Source organism: Melitaea cinxia, chromosome 1, assembly GCF_905220565.1.
Source record: "Melitaea cinxia chromosome 1, ilMelCinx1.1, whole genome shotgun sequence".
Lineage (NCBI taxonomy): Eukaryota > Metazoa > Arthropoda > Insecta > Lepidoptera > Nymphalidae > Melitaea > Melitaea cinxia.
The window spans coordinates 15,567,349-15,587,080 of record NC_059394.1 but is presented as its reverse complement, the minus strand read 5'-3'; the positions used below and the strand labels follow the sequence as shown (position 1 = coordinate 15,587,080).

The 19,732-nt window shown below is 32.3% G+C and overlaps 1 long non-coding RNA gene across 1 annotated transcript; it reads left to right on the top strand.

The window, feature by feature from the left end:
- Position 1: 1 nt before the first annotated feature.
- On the top strand, positions 2–17,964 carry LOC123657723. Its single transcript, XR_006743751.1, has 4 exons — positions 2–702; positions 13,998–14,008; positions 16,432–16,433; positions 17,955–17,964. It is a non-coding gene; the product is annotated as an uncharacterized LOC123657723 (long non-coding RNA).
- Positions 17,965–19,732: the final 1,768 nt, after the last annotated feature.

Below are 19,732 nucleotides of genomic sequence, written 5' to 3'. Positions count from 1 at the left end.
ATTCCACAACTTTGACTGAATGTTTATTATAATTATTAAAAGAAATAAACAGCAAACAAGAAAACAATTGAAAAACCTCCATAAAGTTCCTATTAGCTTCATTTTTCTTTTCTTTGCTTCATTCCTTTAGCCAATCCAGAGGCCATGGTAACGATGTCAATTGCACTACTAGCTTTACCTATATTTCTATATAAACAATATCATTTAAAATATACTTAGGAAAGTATATTGGAATGTAAGTTGTTTTCAGGTACATTGATAGGAAATTCAATATGTATGGAAATAACTTAGACGCAGTCTGATCAAATCATTCCATTCTAGCTTTATTTAGATCCGCTACAAGCTTTAGATAAAATACCAAAAGATTTATTTTAAAAGCACGTCTATTTCATATCTTCGTTTAATTAATTCAACTTCAATTCCCGAATAAGTGAAAATAAGTAAGTCGTCGATCATTCATACACAAGTGAAAGAACTTAATCTAAAAATTATTTTATAATATATTTATTGGTTTGGTTTCTTGTTCTTTACTTTGATTGGTTTTTGTTTGTTTATATGTCTTGTTGTAGATATTTATTTCAGGAAAACTTACAGCTAATTACAAAAATAATAGGAATGATAATTGTGTTTACTAGCAAAAGGAAAAAAAAATTAAAAGTACTTGTCAGAAATCGGTCAAATCTAAGCGGACCCACACGACAAGTTAAAAATACATAGTAGGTATAGAGTATACAAGTAGTTTTTGTATAAAATCATATACTATTATGAAAAACATTTTAACAAAAGTATTTTTAACAATCAGATAAAATAAACGTTGTCATTTAGTATCTTAAGTCAAAGATATCATCCATTCTGCCGAAAACAAAAGAGATCCATTACTTGTTCGGGATTGGAGCCCGAATATCATAAAAGATATTTTTTCAGTTTTCTTTTGTTATGCAAATAAAATAAATTGAAAGTGATAATGTTAGTGTTTAAGAAAAATGAAAAAATTTTGGTATTAATGACAATTAAACCTGTAATACAATAAAGCACCTAATTATTAGTCTGTCGATAAGAGACTTTGTTTATTTTAGGCGCCGAATTCACAAAGTATAATAATAAACAGTCAAAATATGCACATGTATACTATATTTACATAATATTCAAAAATATAAATTCATGTAAAAGTAAGACGACTTTCGTGCAAAATTGAAATGAATTGTAAAAATACTGAAATACAAGTACATATTTATGTATTCGTGATCAAATACATAAATATGTACTCGTATCCTAAGGATAAAGTTCCATGCCAAACTCCAGAAACGACAGACTTTCATACTAACCTTTATAAGAATTATCCACCTCTATTACCTGTAATCACAAATGCTGAAACATCTATTTACTAATTTTCGATCGGTAGAGTAAACAATCAAGGTTTTTTATCATCATCATCATTTCAGCCGATCACAGTCCACTACTGGACCTAGGCCTCCATAAGTTCACGCCAGAAATAGCGTAAACGCGTGTGTTTTGCCCATAGTCACCACGCTGGGCAGGCGGGTTGGTGACCGCAGGACTGGCTTTGTCGCAAAAGATTTTTATATCTTTAAGATTAAAAAATCGGGTGGACTTGCGAGAGCAATTAGACGTCCTTAATCCATCCTTATCGCAAAACCCGTTCTTGGCGGACGTCTACTACTCTATTTCGTGATGAGTGAATGACCTAACGGTTATATGTATATAGTAGCTGTGCCTGCGACTTTATCCGCGTTTTGGGTATTTACATGTACAACGTCATTCTTTAAATTGGCATAACTTTTTTACTTATGAACCGATTGCCATGAAATAAACACTATATGTTAAGTTAAGCTTTCCACAATATATTAGTCAAAACCACATCTAAATCAGATAAGCTTTTTCTGAGATAAGCGTTAACGCGTCTAACAATCATTGGTTTGAGTGCTATTTGCGTTGATAAAGGTCCCAATAATATTTTTTCACATATATATTCCTTGCACAGACAGTGATCCGTTACATATTTATTATATGTATTGATATAATAATAATAAGTGTAACAGCGATGTGTACATATATGTGTCATTTTTACTTGATTAGTTTTGCATAATTACTTACGAAACGAGGGTTTTTTACTCTTAGGTCGTCTTAAAAACCGTAAAGATTCAAGGCTTTGACAACAGTTACAATTTTGTGTAAAAATGAGCTTGATTGCAATATACGTACCAAAATATTTAATTCTAGAATAAATAGGCTTCTACTACGTACATTAATTAATATGAAAGATTAAAGTACGATAAAATATAAAGGCCTAAATTTTACCGACAAGTATTTTTTAAGGAAATTGCAAAGATGTCAAAACCGTAATTTTGCAAAGACGAAGACGAAGAAAAATTACTTTTAAATCGAGCACATCTTTCATCGACTTTCGTAGGCAGGCTGTTTTGAATCGCATTCCTTTGTGCTTACTCAAGAATTTTCAAAAAAATCACCGTGTCTCAGTGTAGTGAGAAACAATGTGTAAATTTGAGCAGGGTCAGGTCAAAAGGAAGAAAGCTTTTGGTTTTCAAGCTTACAAATAAACTCTTAAATGGATTCGGAATACTACCTCATCTAAGATTTAAATTACTTAAAATAGTTATATAAATAAATAAATAACACAAAGCTTAAACGCAACTTCACAAGACATTATTGATTTATACGGTTAGTAATACAAGTCAGCCTTAATCTCTATTTAGGTATCTCAGTTAGACATCTAGCAATTATCTGAGCTACGTAGACGATTTTAATGTTTCATTTAGGTTTACGATTTTCCCCGAGATTATATAAAAAAGCTTTTAACAAATAATAATAATAAAAAACACATCACCACTCAACGGTAGTAGAATTATATCCTATGTTTGGGGTTAAGAAACACACACAATATACGAGTACAAACGCCCAGACCACGACAAGTATATGTGAAATAAATCCGCTATTGTATTAACTATCTCACAAAAGTCTCTCTTCGACGTTATTGTGGTGTCAAGTAATTTATTTAGTAGAATATTCAAAACTGTCATAACCAACCATTATTACGTTAAAGACCTGGTAGATCTATTGTTTAAAATAATCTATAATTTTAAATACAAGTTCTGTTACAGAACAAAATACAATAGAAAATAATTTATTGAACAAACAACAACATTATACGTAAAACATACTTCGATTCCAAAAATACTAAAACAAAAATCTTACTACTCGTGTAAGCTAGAGTTAATTCTTCAAAGAATCTCCAATTTTTTATGTTTATTGTTTAAATGTCGCTATATTGACATCATAAATAGTAAAAAAAAATTGAAACCTTAATAACCTTATTTATACCAATTAACTAACGTATTAAGTATATTAGTAGTATTCCCGGGCGTTGACACCGTCGATTGCTACATTTACCTAGGCGCCCAAATCTGTAATGACCGCAGTTGTGTTCCCGAAATAAGAAGGCGTATTGGGATGGCAAAAGATGCTATAACGCGTCTCAACAATATTTGGAAGAAAAGGGGAATTCGTATCAGAACCAAGACCAGACTGGTACGAGCCCTTGTATTCCCTATCTTCCTGTATGGAGCTGAGACATGGACAATCCTGGCCCGAGAAAGACAAAGGATTGATGAATTCGAAATGTGGTGCTGGAGGCGAATGCTGAGAATAACTTGGACTGCGAAACGCACTAATGCATCGATCCTAGCCCAGCTCCATATAAAAACCAGGTTGTCCACCGTATTCCAACAACATATTTTGTCGTACTTCAGCCACGCGATACGCAGAGGCGATAATAGACCAAGTCAAAAACTCATCTGCCACTAAGTTTTACACGGTCGTAAGAGACGCCATGGACAGAGACCGGTGGAGGCAAATCATCCGCTCCAGGTGCAACCCTGATGCTGGCCGCGATCCTCAGACATGAGGGACCGACATGAGAGAGAGAGGGAGAACGTATTAAGTGTTGATAATCAATTACAGCCCCTAGGTTACCTGGAAGAGATCGCTTTTCAGCGATAAGGCCGCCCTTTGTATCTTCTGATACTTTGTTAAAATCAATCTGATATGTATTATTTCTGTTTTGGTGTACATTAAAGTATACTGTTATGTTCTGTTATTTAGTGTTATAAATTGTTATCAATTAAAACTCATCATCACTAATCGAACGTTTTAATCACTGAATTTCGAACAACGATCTAGCATAGCGAGGTACGTAACACAGTGGGTTTATCCATGAAAGAGGTGAGTCATACCAAAAGTTCTATATCATGGCAGTACATTCACAAGTACGAGGGAAATGTATTACTGCGTCCCATTAATATAATGATTTACAGAAAATGTATGGCACGGGAATGTACAGATTTTTAATACTTTAAGTCAGATTTGTAATTATAAAACCATAGTAAGGTTTCATAAACAATCTCGTTTGAATATTATTTTTATTACCAACGAGCTGACCCGACGAACTTCGTATCGCCTAACACAAACTTTATCGTATGGTATTAAAGTTCAAATTGACTTTTAAGTATTATCACAAATCTTTTGTATGGGAGTATAGAAAAGTGTTGTTTTTAGACTTTTTCAGGAAATTTAAAAATTTTTTTTTTTTCGAATTTTTCTCTCCGTAAGAACCATCCTCGTACTTCAAGGAACATTTTAAAAAAAGAATTAGCGAAATCGGTCCAACCGTTCTCGAGTTTTGCGCTTAGCAACACATTTTGCGATTCATTTTTATATATAAGATTTATTGTTATTCGTTGTTAACTTGATTGATTTATTATTTTTTATTTATTTATAGTAAACCAAAACAGTGTATGTGTAGTCGCTAATGTGTGTAGTACGGTACCTCAAGGATAAAAGATCTTAAAAAGTGATTATTTTTAAATTTTCTTTCGACATTTTTTACTCTTATTCTGTACATTGAAGATGTTTTGAAAAAATAAATTGGAAGAAATTTTATAATCATTACGACTGCTACATTATTTTTATCTTTGTATGATTTTTTTCTGTTTCTTAGCCACATAGACCGCAAAAAGTATGAATTATAACGAATGAATTTAAATTAAACAGCATAATGTCGTTCGCGCTATAAGCTAGGACACTGAATACTTTTGATCCCAAGTATTTTTTTTTGGGAGAAAGGATGATAGCCAAAATATTTATGTACTACTTATAAATCATTAATATTCGTGAAAAATCTAATTTAGTTTATTCGTTTTTTTTAATAGAAGAAAGTTTATAGATGGCTCACTAAATATTTGAATGTCTCGCTATATCGCTATCTTATGTTTATATTGAAAATAAAGTCAATCGCAAGCAAAGTCGCGGGTACTGCTTGTTAAACATAAAAAAATATTTGTATATACTCGGAATTTTTAGTTATTAAAAGTACTGTGACAAAATTTTATCAAAACAACACAATCACATCACTTCAACCTTATCGTATTACACTGCTGGACATAGGCCTCCACAAGTTCGAGTCAAAAATGGCGTGACTCATGTGTTTTGTCCATAGTCACCACGCTGGGCAGGTGGGTTGGTGACCGCAGTGCTGGCTTTGTTGCACCGAAGACGCTGCTGCCCGTCTTCGGCCTGTGTTTTTTAAAGCCAGCAGTTGGATGGTTATCATGCCATCGGTCGGCTTTTTAAGTTCCAAGACGGTAGTGGAACTGTGTTATCTCTTAGTCGCCTCTTGCGACACCCACGAGAAGAGAGGGAGTGGCTATATTCTTTAGTGCCATAACCACACAGCAGAAAAAAACAACACAAGTATTATAAATATTTCGGTTTATTGAACATAGCATGAATTTAATTTCGAAGATAAAATTAACTGTTAAATGAGTAAAACTTTTGCTCACTCTCAAATGAGTAAAGAACTTGACAAACTGCTTGAAAGCAGAATTATTTAGCTGTGATCTTCTCTAAGGTCGAGGTATTACCGTAGTCAGGCTGCTCCATATTTTGAGCTGGAAATTTCCTCCTGTGCCCAAACTCACTGCGATTGTTTGACAATAATGAGGCAGATGAATTGTTCACTGTGTGATCTTAGTTCGATCTAGGTATCAGTAATAGCCGAAATTGTCACCTAATATTACAAGAATTGAAACGTGATGAATAAATAGAAAAGTAAGTCTAGTCATAAAAATGGATTCCATTGTTTGATTTTAATTAACATTGATTCGCGTTTGCTGTTTCAATCGACCGCGACCTTTCACATGCCACCCCTGACCGAGGTTTATTTTTGTTTCGTTGCTAACTGTTCATTATTTTTATCTACTAGCTTTTACCACATAATTTTTACGTACGTTCGAGTTGGGATTAAGCTTATTTTTTATTTATGAAATATTAGACCTGTACCTTATTTGATTAAAGAATAATTATAGACAGTATAATATCATTAGTAAAATTGGTGTAAATGGCCAAGAAATAAAGAAGTAGCGAAGTAATAAACTAATTAATTATCTTAGTTTACAGGACAACGACGTAAGATTAATTACGCTCCATATACCACACATACTCTAGACCGGTTAGTTCTCTTTTTGATTTGTCTTTTAGGAAATTAAATATCAAAAAACCACAGGACGATAATTATATTTAATAAAGAGATAATAGAGCAAGTTATTTATAAACTAAAATGTATTTATAAAAATTGCACGCATGATTCCTGTCAAATTTTTTAGGTCCATAAATGGTTAACTTTGTTATATTACTTGTGGATGTAATGGAAGTCGGTTTTTTTACGTTTTCAAGCAAACACAATTATCATAATATAGTTTAATAATCTCCCGAACTAGTGTTCGGGGGAACTAGTGTTGTAGCCATATATTTCTAATAAACCTTAAAAAGTGGTGCTGAGCAACTAATAATAATTATTATCATCCATCTTATTACTTCCTGGTGTCCTTAAAACACTTTAAGCCGTCTCTCTTCTTGTATAAGAAAATCGCTACAATCCTAATTCACTCTTAACGTTGTGAGAAGTGATAAGTTTATTTATTAGATACTTATAAAAACACTACGAACTCTTAACCAATTATTTTAAACTTTATCAGGCAGAGGGCCTGTTTTACCTCAATGAATAAAGTACAAGTTTTAGATACATTTTTGCATAATAGAAATATCTCGTAAATACTGTACAATTCGATGGTGAAAAAGAATTATACATCAAAAACTTTTAGATATTGTCATCCGTCAAAAGCGTTAGCCAAAATGGTGAAACTGGCCCAGAGATAAATGAAAAATAATCTTGATGGCAGCACAGTGCGAGTCGACCCTTAGGTTCAGTAATAAATGTGACTTACAACGCCATCTGTTGCATAGTAGTGAAATCACCAAGTATATTGTATCTACTAGATTTGGAATATTATAGGGACTTCCTAATATCGAGTAATTTTACTAGATGGCGTTGACCACCTAGTTCGTGTATTTTCCACTAGATGAAGTAGTATTCTTTTTTTCATATTTCTTTGTTTCAGTGTTTAATGAGAGCTTAAAACAATATGTATTTTTTAAAAATAAAATAAAATTAAGCTGCTAAAGGGATTGTACAAAACTTATTGTTTATATATAAAAACATTAAACAAAAAATGTCTTCACTCACCGGATTTGTTAACCAACTTAAAAAGAGGAGGGGTTCGCAATTCGACTGTATTTTTAATGTGTTTCATTTTTTTTTTCATTCCAGCCTATACAGTCCACTGCTGGACATAGGCCTCCACAAGTTTACGCCAAAAATAACGTGAACTCATGTGTTTTGCCCATAGTCACCACGCTGGGCAGGCGGGTTGGTGACCGCAGGGCTGGCTTTGTCGCACCGAAGACGCTGCTGCCCGTCTTCGGCCTGTGTATTTCAAAGCCAGCAGTTGGATGGTTATCCCGCCATCGGTCGGCTTCTTAAGTTCCAAGGTGGTTGTGGAACCTTGTTATCCCTTAGTCGCCTCTTACGACACCCACGGGAAGAGAGGGGGTGGCTAAATTCATTCATCAATAAATTTTTAATGTGTATTACGTCATAACTTTTTACAGGTACAAAACTGGTGTTTGTCATGTGGTCCCATATGAATTAATAAATCCCAAATCATTAAAATTTGACGAGTACCAACTTTATGAGTTTATCACTAATAAATTACTATTTTTTCGACTGTAGTGTTACTTATTTGGTTTATATGTATTAAGTGTTTCTCCTATTACTGTTGTATTACTTGAAGTCGATTTTTTTTCGTTTTCAAATAAACCCCGGTTATCTCTACAAATAAATAAAATTAGTGTCTGTTTGTAATATTAAAATAACCGCTTTTAACTAAACGCATATAGATGTTGCATGGTGCACATACCAAAACAACATTTTTTACAAATTTTTCTGTCTGTCTGTCTGTTTGTTCCGCCTAATCTCTGAAACGGCTGGACTGATTTTGACGAGACTTTCACTAGCAGATAGCTGATGTAATAAGGACTAACTAAGGCTACTTTTATTTTAGAAATTTATTTATTTTATAACTCTGCGAACTGAACAATAACTTTTTTGTTAAATTCCACGGGAAAGAAGTCGCGGGCACAACTAGTAGAATATAAAGTATTAAGTTTTGATATTAATTATATATTTTTTTTATTGTTTTGCTTGTGTTTAAATTTAGTATTCAATTTTATTTAACATCTTTCATTAATTTGACTAATATTCCAACAGTTTTGAAGTAGGGCACAGCAGAATATATACTGCTTATAATCGGGAGCAGCCTGTCTGGAGATGTACTTCAACCTTAAGAAGATGCACAGCTAAATAGTACATATCGAGTAGTGTTGCGTTCCTGCGGTCAGTAAGGTGGCCAGCCCTTTAAAATATACACATTACACACACACACACACATACAGCCTATACAGTCCACTGCTGGGCATAGGCCTCCACAAGTTTACGCCAAAAATAACGTGAACTCATGTGTTTTGCCCATAGTCACCACGCTGGGAAGGCGGGTTGGTGACCGCAGGGCTGGCTTTGTCGCACCTAAGACGCTGCTGCCCCGCTTCGGCCTGTGTATTTCAAAGCCAGCAGTCGGATGGATATCCCGCCACCGGTCGGCTTTTTAAGTTCCAGGGTGGTAGCGGAACCGTGTTATCCCTCAGTCGCCTCTTACGACACCCACGGGAAGAGAGGGGGTGGCCATATTCTTTAGTACCGTAGCCACACAGTACATTAATTAAATATACATGTCTCGGATTTTCCTACACTTAGTAAATATTCCAGTCCAGGCCAGTTATTTATAATGAATTGGGTCAGAAATATTTCGTTGATTATTAAAAATATTTATAGATCACCATTATTTGATAATATGAATACCTAATAACGTACTAGAATGAAAAGGAATAATCGACTTTATAATGAATATTAAGCTAAATAACTGATTGTTTTCGTAAACACGCTTTAACCAAAATATGATCACACTTTCTAAACACGAGCAACTTGGCGTTACTTTACATAAGTGCAAATAATTTTGATTATAAATTAATTTTATTTTTCTCGGACTATGTACATTGTTATTATATTTATAAACTCTTGCTGCCTTCTGCGTCATCAACATTATAAACAAACGGATTCAACATAAAAGAAACTTCTCGCGTTAATGTATAGAACCACATCTTGGCCTGTTGCCAAGCGGGATCATCAAATTTTCCTGCTGCTCCACTTACATGAAAAGCATTTCACGACGATAATGTTTTGTTCAGAATTTATCGCTTACAAGCTACAGTAATTTGTGTGATAATCAATCTAACTTTATTACTACTATATTAATTCGAATCCATCCTTCGCATATAGGTGAGTACTGTACCCAAGAGATTTGACAGATCAGAATCGTTTTCGTAAATTAGCTACATAGCTCTTGCTTACATTTCTTTATACATAAATACATAGTATATTAGATTATTGTGAAAATTCATTGACATCACAAATATAGGTAAAGGCTAGGGTTTCGAAACACGGAGACAGTGATGTGAATTATATGCGCCTCATATCTTCGATATCTCTGGATTTCGACGAATTTTAGGTCATGCAAAATATATACGAGAGCTTCAACGAGCTTTTATAGCGATCAGAAATTGGTTTTAATATTTTTTGTCATTTTAGGGAGAGTAGCATGCCAGAAGTATTTTTGGAATAAGTAACGGATTTGTTAAACGAGGTGCATTGCGAGTGTTGAGTTAATCATTGCTGAAATTCTCTCTCCCTCATATCAGCCTATCACAGTCCACTGCTGGACACAGGCCTTCCCAAGTTTGCGCAAAATATCAACTTTCCATAATCCCCATCAACCCTCCATTGGTAATTTAACTTAGAACATACCATTGGTAATTTTACTTAGAACGTTGGTCGAGGGGATAGGAGGACGTCCCACACTGAGTTCGCGACAAAAGAAATCTGTTTCAATAATTAAGGAATCTAGGGTTTAGTGCTTAAGTATATTTCTGTTGCCGAAAATCTAATGCTTTACTAAAACAATTACACTACAAAAATAATATATTAATCATAGTGCCAACAAAATATATAAATGTGGGTTGGTCTTAAATCTCAATTAATTGTGAGAAGGTATTGCTATTCAAGAGGTTTCATTTGAGTTAAAACTTCCATCGGAAACTTATTAATAAGCGTAGCCTCATGACTTTCAAAACTAGTTAAGCTAGCAGTTATTGAACACATATTAGGCAGTAAATCTCTGGATACCATTTTCTTGCTATTTACTTTTGCATTCCTATGGAAAGTAAAGTAATTTTTTAGGTATGTTTTGCATATAACGGTTTCAAACTTATGCAGATTTTTAACGAAATAAATAGAGCCTAATTATCAAATTATTCAAACATTGTAATTAAATTGTTAATTAAAAATAAAATTCATTAGTAGGTATAAATGCGATTTCAAATACATTTTATCACATTCTATATCGGAATTTATGACTTCAGAATATTCTAAGATTGTTCTTATATATGTATGTATGTAAATTAATTGTTTAAGTAAAAAACATGAAGTTTTTACACCGAAGTCTTTTATTTTTGATACGAGTATATCTAGTTACATTTTCTGTTTTATGTATATTTGAGGAATATTTTATAACATCAATAGAATTTCTACGAGGGAAAAGTTGCAAATCTAAAATTCAGTTCATTTACTATGATTATTATACATCATTATTGCCAATGACAAATGAATGAATATAGTGTGGTGTAAAATATATTATCAAACTTAGTTATAAGGTAAATTAATTATGTTAGGTTCTTCTGTGTGGCAACCTGTCTGGAAAGCTTGTCTGGCCCGTTGGTGTAGATGACAAAAAATAGGGTCTGCTTTCAGTTCCAGGGTTATGATTGATTGTTGCTCCAAGAATTGGTGTAATATTAGAGGTTTATACTTCATATGAGATTAGTTATAGTATATTTACTAAAAATATGTATAAATGTATATATTTATTATTATTACATTTCTGAAACACAGGCATTTAAAATCATTATTATCTGTTTATTGCCTTATTAGAATTATCTAAGGATTATTGCTGGTCGTACAGCTCTGTATATTGTACTTCAAAATGTATGAACAAATTAATTTTAGACTGGAAGTTGGCAAGAGCGAACTTATCTCTGAAAGAGATTTCTACCAACTGACTCATGGCGGTAAGCGATATTACCGTGGTACGCGCGTACTACAAGGGTAATAAAATATATCATATAAAAATATCAAAATAATAATTATCGATCCAAATTACTGCACGTAAATATTATAGGTAAAAAGATATATTCATCTGGGTTTAAAGCACACACAATAATATAGCTTTGAGCACAATTGAAGTCAATCTCAGAGACGACAAAGTGACGTATAACCCAACGGTTTAGAAATCTAGGCCGCAAGCAAATATGCTCTAGTCTGACAACGATTTAAGGCCATTCCTTATGAAAATTTTTGATTACATTTTGGATGATATATCTCGAATTTCAGAGAGTGTTTAATCGGATATAAACGAAACTAATTTGGTGGGTAAATGTGTAGTATTCTTAGATGAGCAACAATCGCTATCAAGAGATTATTAATAAAAATCAGAACAGACATGACATTTATAGAAATATAAATATCTATCTCAAATCCATGTTCAACAGATCACAGCTATTTCGCATAATTTCTTTTTTAAACAACAAACACAGATTTCTATTTGCAACCTGAGCATCTATAAGACGTAGCTTTTTAGATACTTCAGATAAAACTTATCAGTAAGTTAAGTGCAAGATAAATTATTAGCTTTTCAGCTTCTTAGCTTTTAGCTTTTTAGCTTATCAGCAACCGATGAAATCTGAAACCTTGTGTTATTGACTGCTAAAACTATGAGTATACGAGTAACGTGTACTCGTACACGTTAAAGTAATATGTTTATTGTATTAAAAGTGCGACTGAACTTTACCTAATGTTCGTATTTCGGAGCAGTTTCTAGCTACTGAATATTGTGTTTAAAGTTTTAAAAATTTAAGAGGCTTAAGAACTATTTTTTTCTGTTGTACTTAAAAGCCTATAGATGATTAAAATGCTATTGAAAACTTTAATACAGCGCCATTCTACAAATTATAAGTAGGTAAGTACTTTTATTATTAAGCTTCTTTGACAACCTGAATACCTTTTTAGCTGACTTCAAAAACGGAGGAGATTACTTAATTCGACCGTATATATATATATTTCTTTTTGATGTATGTTCGGGGATAACTTCGTCGTTTATGAACCGATTTTGATAATTCTTTTTTTGTGGGAAAGGAGATATCTCAAGTTTGGTACGATGATAAGGAAACCAAGATATGATGATGGAATCCCCGAGAAATCGAGGGAAACCGTTGTTGACAATGGGATCGTAGTGACTACTAGTGCGTTTGTTATTTTTTTCCATCTACTTACGTTGTATTACTTGTCGATGTAATTGAAGTCAGATTTTTTTTGTTTGCGAGCAAACATAATTATAGGGCTAATTTCATAAAATTTAACATTTTACAAGGCTGGCAACGAGTTTGTTCTGATTCTGTTGTTGCATGCCATAGATGGATACCTTCCAGTGAATAGTACGCTTATTTGCCACCTTAGTAGTTATATAAAAACAATTGAAATTTATTTGAGATTTATACAGCCAATAAAGTAATAATGTATATATACATTTGCTCTGTCATAAAACATGTATTATTTGTTATACAGTTATGCGAATGATTTGTGAACACATCAAGTCCCTAAGAGAATAGATATCGTATCTTTCATAATAACGGTAACGAATTATTATTCCTTCTAACACATATTATTATTATCATCATATCATCTATCTGCGATCATTTTTTACCTACTTTATTTAAATTTAAGGTGTGTTTTTTAAAAATAAATAAAAAAATACACGGTCATAATTAGGATGTGATTTGTGTGTCGAGGGTCATGTGGCGATCGCTATAGTATCAGGGCCTTGTTATGATCACTGTTACTGTATTCAAAGTTGCCTGCAGGCATTTATTTATTTTTCTTTTACTGACTTCTCGTATATACTTGTGTTTATTTAAAACATCTTATAATAAATGTCACACACAATCACTTCAGCCTATCGTAGACTACTGCTAGACATAGGCCTCCACAAGTTTGTGACAATAAAGGCGTGAACTCATGTGTGTTGCCCATAGTCACTACTCTGGGCAGGTGGGTTGGTGACCGCAGGGCTGGCTTGGTCGCACCGAAGACGCTGCTGCCCGTCTTCCGCCTGTGTATTTCACAGCCAACAGTTGGATAGTAATCCCACCATCGGTAGGCTTTTTGAGTTTCAATGTCATAGTGGAACTGTTTTATCCTTTAGTCACCTCTTACGACACCCATGGGAAGAGATGGGGTAGCTATATTCTTTACTGCCGTAACCAAACAGCAGTATAATAAAAGTAATATACATAAAAACATGTTTTATGACGATATTATGATTCTTCCGTGAGAACATTAGGCATCAGCATAGTTGGAAAATTCCTCTTATTCAACAACAAACATACCGTTAACCTCAAATTCGTCCAGCTATAAAAATTTAATTACCTTAAAAATAGATTTTTAATTTATTGACATCAATCAACGTCTTTAATTACTGTCTATTTTTTATTTTACAATAGTTGAACTTAACTGCCAATGATGATTTTGGAGGAGTATGGTAACTAACATTGTGACACAAGAATTTTATATATAAGATCTAAAAGTTCTCACATAAAATACCAACTTTTGATGTATTTCAGATTAAAAAAAAAAATATTCTGATACGAAATATTCGTATCACACTTATTGTTACCTCTTGGTAAATTAAAAAATGCAAGAAAGCAGATATTGCTCAGCGGAATCTGAATTTCAAATCGCAGGTAGCTTCAAGTTTATTATAATTTACTAAAAATTGTATCTCTGTCAAATGATGATTAAAAATTTTTCGAAGCCTACTTGAATACAGAAGATTTTGATTTATTTAATTGTTATCAAATGTTCTATCTTAGGAAATCGTATAAAACTTTGTAAATAATAATATATAACAAAACACCAAATTAAAGATACAAAACGTGTCATGAATGAATGAGACTTAAGAGCATTAAGTTAAGATGGGTTATTATATTTATTTGTATAACTCGGAATGAATAGTGGTATGTATATATTTTAGGAGAATAACGACGTATCTATTCGTATTTTATGGAATTGTAAATCAACTGGTTTTTAAGAATTTCAATACTGAATAATTAATTGAATCGAATATTAAGAAGCTTTTAAGGCGGAAAGTTCTCTAATGTTACATATACCTTACGTCATTAACGTGTGTATAATATGCGTCTAAACATAACATGCTTGATTAACATTTTATTGCGGTGAGCCTGATACGAACGGAAGTTTCCTACTCAGTTTCTAAATAAATATTTCTATACTAATATTATAAAATGTACGCTTAGTTGTTTTAACTAAATTTTATTAGACCCAACGTTATTAGAACCGCAACTTATTATCATTTATCGAAGTTAGATAAGGAATCGTACAACACATAAATTTACACATTATTCAATTAACATGTGTATACAACTATACAAAGCTAAGAATTGAAATATGAAAGAATCACGAAACATGTCAAATTTTTGTATATTTCCAATATTATGTACCTAAGTCGTCGAAAAATTGCCATCATTATAATTTTTTTATATTAATGCCTTCGTATTTTGCATAATCATACTTTTTAAGGCAAAACAAAAATATTATGTACTTAAACGATTGTAATATAAAAGAATTGAAAATATAAAGTCGGGTAAAAGATTCGTCGTATTTTTATAGAAATTAGAGTTAATATTTTACAAAATTTATTAACATTAATTATATTAAATATGTACTATTTTGTTCGATTTTGATGGTCACCTTTTCATAGCATCATAACCAGCCAGTTATAAAAAAATATAACCAAAAAGGTTTTATTGCAAATTATTACTTGAAAATACGTAAAGATTTTTTCCCCGACCTTATTATAATATCAAGAAAGTATTAGCATAATTGTTGTTTAAAAAGTTTTCATTATAATTACTTTTTCATCCTCTTTTCATAATAATTCTATTTTTTATCAAGAATCGCTTCATATTATCGATCTCAGAATTTCTAGTTTGCAATGTTTTCTCCATCGTCGAGTACGGCACTTAATAATTCAGTGCTGTTAGCCAGGATTCTCGGTTAAGATCAACATATTCTATTAATGATGGACCATTAATGGCTTGGCTCTGGTTTTCGGTTTATATAATACAATTAATTTAAAGTGCGGTTTTATTTGTTATTTATATATTCTGTATAATTAGGCTGTTCAAGGTAAAACAGTTTTTAAAGTGATCATTCCCTAGATTAGTATTGAAGCAATCTTTACTTTTATCAGGTGTATTACTATAAACATCGATTTATATTTATCATTTTAATATTATATGATAATTATGTAAAAATGCTGTATCTCAAACAATTACACGAGTTTTCTTACTTAAAAGACGCTAATTTCGGGATCTACTAGTCTGATTATTTTTTTTTTTTTTTTTAATATCGAATGTCTGTGTATCCGGTAAAAGGTGATAATTAACCGTTCAGTGTATGGAAGTCATTTATTAGTAACGTATTTGCACATACTCGATACAATGAGGAGCGTTTGTTTGATCAGTAAAGATTTTGTTGGCTGACCATATGAGTTTAATTAGGCTGCTTGTACGTTTATATAATACGACTATTATATTATTATTATTATTTATATTTATATAATATTAACCTTTCTGTAGCTGTTCGAAAAACAAAAATATGTTTATGTTTTGTCTTTCTAAAACTCCTAAACTCCTCTTAAACTACTTTATTAACTGAGTTTTGTGATTACGATGGATATCATTCAACTTTTGAAGACGTAAAGTATTTTTAACTAGTAGGTCCTCAAAACAATGATATACTCATGAACAGGGATACAACTCGATGGAGCTGTTTCTGAGTGATATGCGCCCGTAAGCAAAAACTTACTGATAAATAATTTTGCTAGCGCAGATTTAGTATATAATATTGAAGACTAGATCAGCAGTCGATATAAAGAAAAACTGTATATGAGACAGCTACGTGTACAGTCAATTATTTGTAGATACTACACCAGACTTTAAATGAATCTTTTGGATTTATAATCTCAAACAGATTCATCTCATTTTATATGATGCCATAATGCACACAGACCTATGTAGGTGCAATGAAAACAATATTATGTAGGTACATTAGCTAGTTACAATTTTAGTATATGGATAGATGCCATTGTGATTATTTGACTGTAAGATATTAACTTTCATATGATTTTTTGATATATTTTAACTTAAATAAAATTAATAAAATACAAGCTTCTGATTCTTCTAATGTCTGATAAATTTGCATGCACTCGTTGTTCTGATACAGCCTCCCCGGGCATGCTAGCTGTATTGATCGTAAGGTCTGAGCTAGACCAGTCTCAGTCTGGAACTTACTATAAACCATTCGTGTAATATTTTTACAACTTGGTATATTTATAAGGATAATGTTCTAGTTTATTTTAAGTTGAATGTTTTTCATTGACATTAAAGTTTAAAAAAAAAATACTAATTATTATTTATTCTTAGATTTTATTTAAAATTTATAGAAACTTCGGTTCGGTTCGTTGGAATTCCTAAGATTTTTTTATTAAATATTATTCAAAAGAAAATTATAAAAAAAACTTGTTTTTACTAAAAAAAGATGATTATGAACATTGTTTTTGATTTAATATTTCTAGTAATTAAATAATAAATAAAAAATAAATATCTACACAATACACTAAAGTAAGCAACCTAATTGCTTGTCTTATAAGGTAACAGCCGACTGGTATAGCTACTTATTTTTTTTCTTTTCGATAAACATAATGATAAAAAATACATATATGAATATATAAATAAATATTTATATTACACCCAGAATCGGGGTGGGAATCGAACCCACAACCCTCGGAGCAGAAAGCACTAACTGCGCCAACGGGCTAGTCAATTCTTCCGTGCATAAATATATTTGTATTTTATTATAATTAAATTTGTAAATAAATTAAAAAAAATAATACTCAAGTAAAAGTCAAGCTTTTAGCTTTTATAGTTATTGATCAGCATAAAATTAATTAACATTAAAAAAAAATACTAGAAAACAGAAAAAAATAACAAAAAAATACAGCGTTTTATTGTGAATGATGGACATGTAAAAGTCATAGTAATAGGTTGATGATGATATTAAAAAAAAGTGATAGCAAAAACAAAACGCTCATACGCCAAAATTACGTGTCTGTACAGTGTACTGCTACAAAATGGAATTTGAAATAAGGTCCCCAAATTTCAAACAGAGATTTTCAGTGGCTGCCTTTGAGAGTGCCATGCAAACACAGCGGGAGCAGCAAGTAAATAATATTAAAATGTTTTGTAAATATGCTATGTAATAGTTAATTCTTTATATTAAATATTTTAAACGACGCGTTGGCGCAGCGGTCATAGCACTGGCTGTTACGCTGACGGTCGCGGGTTTGATTTCCGCTCACGACAGACATTTGTATCGACCACATAGATGTTAGTCGTGGTCTGGGCGTTGTGTTTGTGTACACTATTCACTATATCCTGTATTAGTAATTTATTTTAGTTGAGAAAGAAATAATATAAATAAGTTGCATTAAGTAACAATGTAACAAGTTACAGTCGATATAAAGGTAAAAAGTAATCGAGATAAAGGGAAGTGAATAAATAAATTAATGTTTCATTTTGAGCGAATTTGCCAACGATAGGTATGCCCTGTTGTTGTGTGTTTTATTCGACATGGAGCGTACCGTGGGTATTTTATAATCTATAACTTGTTACAAGTTCTTTATCTGTTGTTTAAGAGATGAAGAAGATTACAAAGCAAACACATAAATGTATAAGAGAGAATGAGATAGAATAAATTACTGCTCAAAACGCGTAAGCGACGCGTTTTGTTTGGCGCTTACGACCTTTTTCACGCGACCCTGATCGTCGATAGAACAAATCGCAACGGCCTACCTTCATACAATTTTTAAGAAAATTCATTTCTGCCGTGTGTGTGTGTGTGTGTGTGTGTGTGTGTGTGTGTGTGTGTGTTTGTGTGTGTGTGTGTGTGTGTGTGTGTGTGTGTGTTTGTGTGTGTGTGTGTGTGTGTGTGTGTGTGTGTGTGTGTGTGTGTGTGTGTGTGTGTGTGTGTGTATGTGTGTGTGCGCGTGTTTGTGTCGCTCTGATATACTCGCTCAAACTTTTTTTATGTTTCTTAAAAATTGATAACCGATGCACGATAATTCAATACTTCTTTTTTATAGTATTCTATTTAACTTCATTTTGGTGCGTATAAAAGTTTGATAAGTCCACGAAAGACAAAGGAACTCGAGCCATTATACATATTTTTGTAATGCTTAAAACGAAGTCGGCACAATATCAACCAAACATTAAATGTTCCTCCATATGAAACAACGAAGACTACTCTGTCGTGATAAACCATAATTTATCACAGCGAAGTCTATCATTTACCTTTTACATATAGGAGAAACGGATCGAAGCTAACGCTAAAAATATCTCTACGAATGTACGACGATGTTCAACGATGTCTATACAAATATTCTTCGTAAAAATATTGTGTATTTTATCTATGCTGTTATTTTTATTAGTGAGTCAACGTAAAAGCAGTCACAAAATTCTAGGTGACTTACGAGTTATAGGGTTAATAGGACAATTTATATACAACAAAAATCCTCTTTTGAACACATATATAATTTTGTTATCAAGATGAACTTTGGTATGTCTGCTTCTGTTTGTTTCCGTAAAATCAACTGCACGATATTGGTTTAACTGGAGTTATTAATACGAGTACTTTCGAAAGTATTGTAGTAAAATAGTAATGTATAATTTAGTACCCTTATTGAGTACAGCTTATTATAATAATTATCAATATAAATATAAGTATTATAACATTCACACACGATCGTCCGTTCGTAAATTATTCAACTTAATGTTTGTGTTGACTGCTATAAAAAATAGTTTTATTTTACTTTTTATAAATAAGTACGCGGAATATTGCACTCAGACTCAGGCGGGAATCGAACCCACAATCCGCAAAGCAAAAAGCAGGGCAACTACAAACTGCGACACACCCTACAAGTAGCTGTGCCCCGGTAAA